This window comes from Sminthopsis crassicaudata, chromosome 3, assembly GCF_048593235.1.
Source record: "Sminthopsis crassicaudata isolate SCR6 chromosome 3, ASM4859323v1, whole genome shotgun sequence".
Taxonomy (NCBI): domain Eukaryota; kingdom Metazoa; phylum Chordata; class Mammalia; order Dasyuromorphia; family Dasyuridae; genus Sminthopsis; species Sminthopsis crassicaudata.
This window is the reverse complement of record NC_133619.1, coordinates 514,938,334-514,950,744: the sequence shown is the minus strand read 5'-3', so window position 1 is coordinate 514,950,744 and position 12,411 is coordinate 514,938,334. Positions and strand designations below refer to the sequence as shown.

At 37.0% G+C, this 12,411-nt stretch overlaps 1 long non-coding RNA gene across 2 annotated transcripts in view; it reads left to right on the top strand.

Annotated features, from left to right (window-relative positions):
- The window catches only part of LOC141563275 (uncharacterized), a 72,757-nt gene extending 67,113 nt beyond the window's left edge, over positions 1-5,644 (top strand). For both annotated transcript variants that reach the window (XR_012488382.1, XR_012488383.1), the window contains one exon: positions 5,251-5,644. This is a non-coding gene — a long non-coding RNA (uncharacterized LOC141563275). The remainder of the gene's footprint in view (positions 1-5,250) is intronic.
- The last annotated feature ends 6,767 nt before the right edge of the window (positions 5,645-12,411 follow it).

Genomic DNA, 12,411 nt, shown 5'->3' with positions numbered 1-12,411 from the left:
CATGGATATAGCAAAGTTATCTAATTTGGTGTGAGGGAAATGGGGAGAATTTTTGGAATACTTAATATAGCATTAACATTTTATCATATATTAACAATGAAACAAGAGTAAGTTTTGTCGTGGGAGTAAGAGGAGAAAAAGGGCCAGAGTATTTGGACACTGCACTGGGATAGCAGATTGGACAAGAATATGGGGGAGAGGGGTAAGGCAGAAAGGCAGGTAAAGAATAAGTGAGAATGCACTTTATGGGGTGAAGCAAAGAGCACTGGACTGGATGTTAAGGGAATTCTAGAATCCTAGAAATGCAATGGAGCTTAGATACCAGCAAGTACAAACCTTTACAAACCTTTCCAATACATGTACCTTCTCTACAATGCCTTCCAAGAAGTGATTCAGGAAGTCTGCGTTCTAGTTCCATTCTGGTCCCTTACTCCCTATGTAACCAAGCAAAAAATTTCCCTTTTTTGGATCTCAGTTTTCCCCTTTTGAAGTCCCTTCCTACAATGAGATACAGTGATTCTGCAAGAAAGGCTTCTTGGAAGGAGATGGCATCTGAGTTAGAGATACGCAAGATTTGATGGCCTCAAAGATCTCTTCCAACTCTAAAGTCACAGAAAGACCAATCGAATGGACAGTCAGAACTCTTAATAAATGTGTGGGCATCTAGGTGGCATAGAGGATAAAATGCCAGGCCTGACATCAGGAAGACTTATCTCCTGGAATTCAAATCTAGCTTCAGACATTTACTAGCTGTGTAACTCTGGGCAAGTAACTTCACCCTCTTTGCCTCAGTTTCCCTATTTGTAAAATGAGCCAGAAAAGAAAATGACAAACAGCTCCAGTATCTCTGCCAAGAAAACCCCAAACAGGACCATTAACAGTTGGACACAATTGAAAAACAGTTGAATAAATATTTATAGATTGATTGGTAATCTGTTTTGATAAAAAACCAAAGGAGTATGCCACTTTTTGCGTTTTAAAATTTACACCTGAATATCTGACTCCTTATTTTGTGGGCTTCTCCCTTCATCACTGGGATTTAAAAAGACATTGAAAATCTTTTCATTTCTTTGGTACTGCTTCCATCCCTTCCACATCCTGATCCATAATTTTATTTTCAATTTGTCACCCAAAGGACAGTGGAAGAAATTGGGGAGCTTAGCCTTCAGAAAAGACTTGAGGGGCACATGATATCTTTCTGAAAATATGTTGGGTTATCATAAAAGGAAGGAGATCAAATGAAATATGTATAAATCATTCTGCAAGCCTTAAAAGGTAATATAAATGCTAGTGATGATGATGGCGGTGATGATTATATAAGAGAAATCTTTTTCTTCTTCCTTTGATCTCTTTGGAGGTATAAGTCTATTACTGGTCTTGTTGGATCAAGGTCACAGTTTAGTGATTTCTCAGAGGGCTGAATTGCTCTCCAAAATGACTAGACCAACAACAGACTTTTCACTGCTCCAAAAATGGCAATTTTCCTCTTTTTAGTAATTTATTTTTATTTTTTGTCAATGTTATAAGTGTGAAATGGAGCCTCAGAGTTGTTTTAATTTATATTTCTGTAGTTATTAGTGGACCTTTAGTTATTTTGATCTAGCTTTCTTTGAGCTAATCCAAAAAGCATTTCTTATGTAACTACAGTGTGCAAAGTACTATGCAAAGTATTGGTAATGCAAAGCAAAATCAAAAACAAATCCAGTCTCTGCCTTTAAGAAACTTACATTCTACTTAATTTTTATTTCTAAGTGGCTTCCCTGTATGCGTCAATCTATTTTCCAATCTACCCCCACAATGCTCTCTGAAACCTTCCTAATGTCTCACTCTGATCATGAGATCTAGCCCAACCATCTCATTTTACAAATAAACCAAGATTCAGGGAAATTATGTCCTTCCCGGATAGTCAGTCACATCTTACAAGGCTATCTCCAGTTGTCTTGATGTGTACTTTGTCACTGGACCCAGATGGCTCTGGAGGGGAAAGTAAGGCAGGTGATCTTGCATAGACTCCCTCACTTAAATCCAATTCACCTGCATATCATGGTATCAACTCCCTGATATCCTGGTGCTCTTTGAGAAGGAAGGACAAATAACAACAAAAATAGTCAATGACAGAGATGAGATTTGAACTCACATCCTCTAAGAGCTAGTGATCTTTCCATTATTCCATACTTAGCACTCTCTGAGAACTTCAGTGGCTACCTATTTATAGCCTACTGAATTCAAAAAACCTGATAAGTTTCCTAGAATGGAAGTTTTGTTGGTAAAAAAAAATCAAGAATGATTCAGAAAAGTATCACAGTATTTAGAACTGCAAGAAATCTTAGACATCCTCTAGTTCAACTCACCTCTTTTTTAAATATAGGGAAACTGAGGCTCAGAGGGGTGAATTAACTTTCCTAAGATAATAATAGTAGCTAGCATTTTTGTGTAGCACTTTACAAACATATCTTTTATTTTCACAACAATCCTCAGAGGTAGGAGCTATTATTTTGATTATTCCCATTTTTTACTGATGAAGAAACTGAGACTTAACAGAGACAGTGACTTGCTCAGGGCCACACAATAGTAAGTGTCTGAGGCTAGATTTGAACTCAAGTCTTTATGACTCCAACTTTACTGCACCACCTAGAAACCTCTAGTAAACGGTCTATTTGAACTTGAATCTCAAGTCTTCTAAATCTATATTCAGGGTACTTTTTATTTTACTGTTGGTTAGTTGTTATCCTTTGTTCTTGACGAAGACAAAATGACATCACTATGTCAGAGTAGAGTAATAGGGTGTCCAGCTGTGACTGATCAGACCACTAAGAGCTCGGAGTGGTGGGGCACAAATAGTCCCTGTGAACATCTGGGGTGCTTTAATTTTGTGCATCTCACGCTTCTTCTGAGCTAATTCACTTCTGCTTTGCTCACAGAGCATAGCACCTTCTCTGATGAGGGCATGCCATGCTGAGTGGTCCGGGGCCAGTGTTTCCCATGTCATGCAGTTGATTCCAAAGTTCTTAAGAGAAACCTTGAGAGTGTCCTTGTAGTGTTGCTTCTGACCCCTTGGTGAGTGCCTGCCCTCTGTGAGTTCTCCATAAAATCATTTTTTTGATAAGCCTACGGTTGGCATCCCAACAGTGTGGCCAGCCCAGCAGTAGAGTGGGAATGCTTAGCAGGTTAGTTTGAGAAAGCACATGGTGTCTGATATCTTTTCCTGCCAGGTGATCTTCAGATTCTCCTGCCTCATGGGAATCCATACAGGCTTAAAATCTAATCCTGTGTCTGGGGTCCCTAATCTAGACCTAAGACACTGCCAGGAGAAGGTAGACATATTTGGCACCATAGTAGGGCACCAGCGCTAATGCAAGTCTCTTAGGTATCAAGAAATGTGCACTCCAAAAGGCGAGAAAGGACATGAAATTATGCAGAGGCACTAAAAGCAGAGTCTGCATCTTCCCACTGTCCTTCTGCCAATTTGCCTATGATCAGATCCCAGTTACCAGCATAGTTGTGTCCTATTCCCTACCTTAATAATATTCAGTATTCATTTCTTGCCATACTCTGGTGCCTTCTCCTTCTCCCAAATTGTAGGGACAAAATTTTCGGTGAGATGCTTCAAGTTCTTATAACTCTCCAGTGGGCTATTGTCACAAGATTCAGAGCCAGAGGCACAAGGCAGCAGTGTTGTCCACCCAACCAGCATCCCCTGGATGGTCCCCTGGACTAGCTAGTGTTCTACTGGCCTGAATCTCCATTGCTTCAGGATATATTTCATTGCCTAACTTGACTTTATGGCCCTGATGCAATTTGGCAATGATGTTTCCTTTCCTAAGGTCTGTGTATATCTAGAGTTACTAAGGTAGGGGCAAAAAGAAATAGACCCTTGTGACAAAGCAATATGGACTTAGATTTATGGGACCTAGGTTCAAACCTTGGTTGAAGCCCAAGTCCACATCTGGCAATTCAGTCTTTCTGAGCCTCAGTGTTCATAAAATGAAAGGGTTAGACTATATAATCTCTAAGTTTCCTTATCAATTCTCTGTGGCATTCCCAAGGTCATCCTGTCGAGAAAGTATCAGTATAAATGTGTGAATCTGCCTAGCTCCCTAGCCCCCAACTTCATCAGACTGTCGGCTGTTGTTGCTTTGAAGATTTCCAAAGAGAAGGTACCACAGAAGTAGAAAAATGGATTTTTGTATCATTCAATTTGATTTAAATCTCACTTTTTACAGGAAGTCTTTTCCTATCTATTTTCCTTAATTGTAGTGCAACTAGGTGATTCAGCATATAGAGTACTACATCAGGATTTGGGAAGACCAGAGTTCAAATCTACTTTGACAAATCCAAGTGTCTGACATGAGTTATGTGATTCTGCACAGGTCATTTAGGCTGTTTCCTCATTTGTAAAATGAGGAGAATAATAGCACCTATATCCCAGATTTGTTGTAAGGACCAAATGAGATGACTCTAAAGTGTTGAGCTCAGACTGATATGTAGTATAGCCATATAAATGATACATCTTTTTATTTCCTATTTATTTTGTATATAGTTTGTGTGTACATAGCTAATTGTGTGCTCTTTCTCCCATGAGACTGAGAGTTCCTCAATAGCACTATTTTTTGTCTTTTTTAATATATTCCCAGTGCTCAGAACTGTGGCTGATTTCTATTGACCAGATTCAAGTGTGGCTATGGTAAAACATGGGGAGAACAAGATACAGTCCTTGCCTTCACTCTCCCAAATGGGATAGAAGGAGGGATGATACATATAAATCAGTATGGTAGAAGGTAGAAAGGTACACAGAGGGGGAGAGGAAGGATAGTAATCTGGAAAACTTGAGAAAACACTTTAAGTTGGGGCATAGATGAGAGTCAGTAAATCCATGTCATTTATAGTGAAATCTTACCTCGTTGCATATCATCATGTGTCTTATTTATGCTCCTTGTTTTTGAGCTATTTGCATTTGAAAGCCCCTTCCCCCTTTTCCCCCAAGTCTCCCTCTGTTTTCCCATTTGAAGTGCCTGTATTACCATGGAAACGTCACTCTTGTGGGGCACTGCTGGTGCCATCCACAAGTGAAGTACAAAGGCCATTTTCAGGATGTCTGGAAACCCAAGAATATGGCTCAGGAAATAGATGTCCTCATTATGGGGTAAATTTCGCAATTGCAGACACTGTGTCATGAATATAAACACACCCAGAAATAAGAGATGGAACAGATGAGAGATTTAAGATCTTTATTGGTTCTCTCATGCCTAGATCATCCACGGAACAGAGACAGGAGAAGAGGATTAAAATACATCATACAGTACACAGAATGGAACATCAGCCAACGAGCTGGGAGGAACATCTGGAAAAATGCACAAGTGGATGCCAGAATGTACTTATAAACACAAACCAACTGGATGAAATGAGAAAGGACACCTTGGGAAAATATGGGGAGATGTGGTTTGGAGGACAGAGTACTGGATTGCAAGGAAGCAGACCTGGCTTTCAATTCTGGTCTCACTATTGACTTGCTGGGTTACTTTGGACAAATCACTTCTCCAAGTGCTTTAAGCCTCAAGTTCCCCACCTGTAAGATGAAATGGCTTGAATAAGTTACCTGTGAGGTCTACTAGCTCCATTGTTTTATCATTCAATGCATTAAACATTTTCCTGAGAAATTGTATGAAAATCTAAGTTTTCTTTAAAAAGTCTTAAGATGTACAATGGGAGTTTGATAAAAAATATTCTCAAATGATCCCTTCTGTAAAACTTTCTTTTTAAATTGGGAGTAGGAAGAGGGGAAAAAACATACTTTAGGAGTTAGAACTTCTAGCTCTGACACTAACTACAGCTATGTATTTTTAATTTTTTATTAAATTATATTTTATTTTCCCTAATTTCACATAAAAACAATTTTTGACATTTCTTTGATACTTTGAATCCAAATTTTCTCCTCCTCTTCCCTCTCTGAGACAGTAAGCAACTTGACATAGGTTAGACATATGCCTATTTATTTCCATATTAGTCATGTTATGAAAGAAAACAGACCAAAAACACCCACACAAAGTAAATAAAATGAGAAACAGTATCCTTGGATCTGCATTCAGACTCCAACACTTCTTTCTCTAGAGGCAGATAGCATTTTTCAACCTGAGTCATTTGAAATTGTACTGAATCATTGTATTGCTGAGAATAGCTAAGTCATTGATCATCATTCAATATTGCTGGTACTGTGTATAATGTTCTCTTGGTTTTGTTCACTTTATATTGTATCTGTTCATACACGTCTTTTCATGTTTTTCTGAAGTCATCCTCCTCATTTCTTATAGCACAGTAGCATTTCATTACAATCATAAAACATATCTTGTTCAGCCATTTCCTAATTGATATACATCCCCTAAATTTCCAATTCTTTGCCACCACAAAAAGTTGATTTAAATATTTTTGCACAAATAAGTCCTTTCCTATTTAAAAAAATCTCTTTGGGATAACCTAGTAGTGGTATCGCTAGACCAAAGGGAATGCATAATTTTTTATAGTTTTTGGGCATAGTTCCAAATTGCTCTCCAGAATGGTTGGAACAGTTTGCAACTCTACCATTAGTGTCCCAATTTTCCCACATCCCTTCCAACATTTATCATTTTTATTTTCTGTCATATTAGTCAATCTGATATTGTGAGATGGTTCCTCAGAATTGTTTTAATTTTCATTTCTCTCATCAACAGTGATTTAGAGCATTTTTCCATGACTACAGATAGCCTTGATTTCTTCATCTGAAACCTATCTATTCATATCCTTTTACCATTTATCAATTGAGGAATGATTTGTATTCTTATAAATTTGATTAAATTCTCTATATATTTGAGAAATAAGGCCTTTATCAAAAATGTTTTCACTACTGGCTGCAAATTTTTGAGGAAATTAGTTTCTTCTATAGATTATTATTTTTGGGGGGGGGAAATGAGGTTTGCAGGTAGTTTAGATAACCTCTAAGGTCTCTTCTAGCTTCAACATTGTAGGAGAAGCTCTCATCACATTTAATAAATTTTAATTTTCATATCTTACATATACTTAAAATAAGGTACATCTACATATTGCAGTTTGTTCTGTAATGTGACAAACAGCATTTTTTAAAGTGTCATGGAAGCCAGCAAAACAGATTTTAAAGCAGTTTTATTTTTTTAAATCACAGGAAATTTAATTTTTGAAGATGATGAAGCAGAGGCAGAGAGAAAGCATTAGAATTAAATACATTTCTCCTAATTTTATGGCTAATGCCAAAATTTGGATTCAAAGTATCATTAAAATCACATACCCAATATAAAATTAGCATACTTTATCTACCAACTAACTTTTTTTTTTTTTTTTACTTAAAGGATATAACTTCTCAGGGTTGGAGCTCCTTCCATCAACATAGGTAGCATGCTTTCTATTCCTTATATGGTTTTCATGAATTTCAACATCCATCAAATATGTGTATACATATATAAACTGCTGCCAACTTGGTCCATAGAAGCCTTGCTTACTATGTACCAGGCACAAAAACAGACTCCCTGCTCCTGAGAAGTTTATATCTAAGGGTAGAAGACAACACACAAAAGGTGAGGTGGTGATAATAGTGCTGCAGCTGAGACTCTCTGAATTGGTCCTGGAACAAAAGACATATAGTCTATCACTGAGCCTAGATTCATAACCTTTTTAGCTTTTCTAGATGAGCCAGAGATTCAATTTCTCAGAGGATCGCAGGTCTCTTCCACATATTTCCACTGGAAATATACCACCAGTCTAATATGGCAAAATGTAAATTTGTCTTTTCTCCTGACATTTGGCACAATCCATTGGAAGGTATTTCCTTTCACAAAACCTGTTTATCTCAGCTTTCCTTCCCTAAGACTCAGACACCTGTTAAAGCTCATGTCCTTGCCAAATGATTCTCACATTCTCAATTTCCTTTACTGCACATTTTTCAGACTGGATCTAACTGGCTATTTGACCAGTGTTAAGACATTACCATCCTGATAAATCTGCAAAGGATTACACATAAAACCATCCTGTGACAGCATCTTTTGGCTTCTTAGGCGCGGACCAGTTGGTACCATCATCAAATGGGAAGAGACCCAAAACGAGATGATGAAGCAAATAGATTTTTGTTTTAAAACATCCAGGAATTCTATGGTAGATCCAACAACATGGCTGTGGTACTTCTTGCTATTTCTGATTTCCTTTATTTTGGCAGCTCCTAGTAAGATATAAAATCAGGCCAGTTCTCTGTACGCAAAAAGAAATGGAAAACTGGAGCTGTCATCAGATTTGCTTAAAATTCACATATGTCTATGTAATTGACTTTGGCTATAGACAACTGGCCACTATATTTCTGTACTTATAAAAATTATGAGGAACTCAGATAACCAAAAAAAATTGGTTGAGTGAATGGACAATGACTAACTCCTTAGGAACAAGGAGTATGTTATGTCATCTCTGTACATTTTTTTGTCTTTGTTTTCCTTTTGTCTCATTTTTCCCTGTTTACTTAATAAACATTTGTAAAAGGCAGGAAATATAATATGTTTTTCAAGGGAGGGATTCATATTGTATCTTGTAGCTCCTCTAGCTTTATTGCACTGGGTCCTACACATAACAGACTTTTCAAGAATAAAGAACAATAACCAATCAAACAATTGAATAAATAAGAAATATAGTTTGATAAAGCATATTAAGATATTCTCCAGAGAAACAAAATTACAAATTTTTTTTAAAAAACCAGAATCACAGAATATGAAAATTGGAAAGGACCTTCTTGGTCAGCTTAATCCAATTTATACACAAAATGAATCCCCATTTTAAGCTACTTGATAAGTGGCATAAAGTCTCTTTGAAGAGTTACAAGGAGGGGAAATCTGCTATTTTTGTTTGATGGTTTCAAATGTATGTTCTATCTTCCCTATTAGACTATAACCTCTGTGAGGGAAGGGATCTTCAACATAACCCTACCTTCAAGTTAGCTGGTTGATTGGTTGTCCTTCATTTTCAAAGAAGCCTAAAATGACATCACTATGTTGGAGTCAAGGTGCAGTGTGTCCAATTGTATTGGATTCTACCACAGGTTGGGCACAATAATCCATATTATGTGCAAAATTAGTACATAGGTAGGGGAGAAGGACTGTATTTATGATTTTATTGGTTCATGGAATTCATAGATGAGGGAACTCCTTCTGCCAATGGGAGCCAGTATTTCTAAAACTAAAACTAATAGTTTTATAGAGTCACCTAGAATACTGAAATGTTGAGTGACTTGCCAGGAACATAGAACCATGTGGCAGGGGCAGGACCTGAATTCAGGTTTTCCTGAATTATACTCTTCCCTTATGCTGCTTCTGACAAACTTAATAAATGTTGTAAAGTTGAAATAAATTTCACACATGCATTTTGTGTTTTAATAGTAAATATTCTATAAAATTAATGCCACAGTTAAACTACTACTATGTTTTTCATTTTTTTTAAAAGCCTGAATCAATTTATACTTTGGTCAAATTACTTCCTTTCTCTGGATTTTTTCATCTGTGAACTGGCAGAATTAGACTAGATGGTCTCTAAGATTTCTTCCAACACTTAAGCTCAACAACTATATAAATGTAATAAAAAACAAAGATGATTCATTTATTGGGTTGGGTTGAGTTTGATGTTTTATTATGATGATTTTATGGCACTCACATTGTCATAACAGGCTTTCAATCTGGATAGTTGCCCTTACAAAACTATAACAAATTTGCTGAAATTTTGGACTAGAATAAGTTTTAGAACAAGCAAGAATCTGAAAATATAAAATAACAAGAGTTGGAAGGGACTTTAGAGAAATCAAATATCTTATGTTACAGATGAAGAAACTGAGATTCACAGGAGGCAAGGAGCTTGGTCAAGTTAATAAAGCTAGCTGATAACAAGTCTAGAACTTGAACCCAGGTCACAATCTTTTACAAGGATGCTTGGAATTGGGTTTATTCTGACTAAGAATATTTTATATTTTACAGAATTTCTCTGCAGGATTTAAAAATTCTTCAGAGAATACATCTGCAGCCTAAGAATTCCCTTGCTTTGGGAAAATCATTGAAGCTCATTAAGTATCACTTACTCCCTGATAAAACAAGAAGTTAGACTAAGACTCTTTGCATTTCTAAAATCTCTAAGGATCCTAAATCATTGAGCTTTTTTCCTTAGCTATAAAGTGGGTATATAAAGTGGGTAGGACTCACTGTCCTACTTCCCTCAGAGAAGGGCAAGTAAGGCTAATTATTGCATCACAAGAATGGGACAGTGAGTCTGGTGGTGGTCAGTTTCATTCAGAAGAAAAATTTACATCTTATTGTATCTGTCAATACCACTGAGATTTTAAAATGTTGGTCTTTCCCTTGAATAAAAATCTTACAATAATAACATTCTCCAAAGCGAGTACTTTTTACATTCTTTTTGTCTGATTCATGATAGGAAACATGGTTATCTTCTGCTTTCTTCTGGAAAACCCAATACTTCTGCTACTGAGCTAAAACAGGATCCTACCATCAAAGCTGGGGAAATCAATTACTATAGAGGGAAGGAGACAGAGAATCTGGGATACCCAACATGGACATTAGTTCTTGTATGCAATAATAGCCATATTACTCAAAGATCATCTGTGAATGCCCAAGTTATTCTACATAACATAATACTCAAATCGACTACAAAGAACCTTTGAAGGAAGGAGATATCCACTTCTAGCAAAAACTAATAATAGCAGTATGCATAGTATGGTCTTACATATACATTTGTATCAAATAGTGGCCTTCTCTGGTGCAGGATAGGGAGGGAGGGAGACAGTTGGTATCTTAAAATTTAACAAAAAATACATTGGACTAAAATTAAAAAAAAAAAATTAACTCAGGGTGGTGCTAGGTGGGAAGCACAAAAGCAATCCATTTGATTAGATAAGGAAGTGCCCATGGGTCAAAGCAACCTTTGTATAGGGCCTGTCACTGCTGGGATGGGAGCTGGTATAATTTAGTAACTGAGTAAAGAGTAATTGATGCAAGAAGCCTCTAGGATATTGTGAATTTTTATTTAGATAAGCATGCTTCTTCCAATTTGAGAACATCATCTATAGCCAAGCAGATCTGAATGCATAGTAGTGATAATAACATTCTCCAAAAATGGAAGGTGACCTGAAGTCCTTAATTTATACAAAATCTTTGAGGCTAAATGACAGTATGTTCTAGTGCATCAAACTCAAATGGAAAGGAATCCCTGCACTTGCTTGTTGACTTTGAAAAACTCAAGTTAACATTAATTATGCTGTATCTTATTTTTATTTATTTTGTTAAACATTTTCTAATTACGTTTTAATCAGATTCAAGCAGTACTCAGGAATTTTTCAGCCTAAGCCCAGTGTGACACTTCTGGTCTAGATGATCTATGCACTCAAAATGGTGGGTTATTCTGAGCAGGCACAAATTTGAAATTTGTCCTTATCCAAGTCAACAAGGAAATGATTAAGAAAGGACATTAAGGATTGTGGTCACCACATATGAGCCCAAAGTTGGTAAAAGACTTAAAAACTTAGAGAATAACTAGATCCAGCTTCCTCTAAATAGGCTTCTGTGAAACCAGGGGGGGCAATACTTAAGAAGTAAGAGGAAGTTCCAGGTTTGGTCCTGCATGATTACAGCTGTATGCAAGGAAGGGAAACTGTTTTATCCCAGACAAGGAAAAAATACGGTGGCATTCCCCTCTGTGGTGGTAAGCACAGTGCCCAGCCAGAGAGGATTTTCCTTGGCAGAAGGTTTTGGGCTTGCCTGGGAATAATGGCTAACATCATCCACAAAGGAGAGAAAAGGAGCCAAGGAAGGCAAAGCAACAACTAGGAAGTACCACTTGCTAAGAACCATATGGCACTGCCATCAAGACCACATGGAGAGAAATATCTTCTGAGACACTGACATGTGTACTTTCTGGGAAGGAACCAGAGAAGTGAGGAGCCAGTCATTCAGAAAGCAATGACTGACATAAATTGTTGGAAGTGATTGATAAGGGAAACCTTGCCTACTGACACATATTGGAAGCAGAACTAGATAGATCTATGAGACATATTGTGAAGGTAATATAGCATATTATCTCAATTACCTTTTTTCTCAAAAGCACCTGCTAATTATTATTATTATTATTTTTTTTAGGCAGATAGGATAGTTCTGGGGCTTTGGCAGGGAATGGGATGGCTACCAGCCGACTCAATGAACTCCACTTATATTCTCTTGTTTGGGGATATCAAGGAGCTGTTAATATGGTGATCCTGAGTCAGGAAATCAATGTACATTTGCAAGCTTGATGCTTGGACCAGGATGATTTGTGGGAGGGATCTCAAGAACCAGAAATTTTAAAAATAGAACAGGGACATAAAGGATAAAA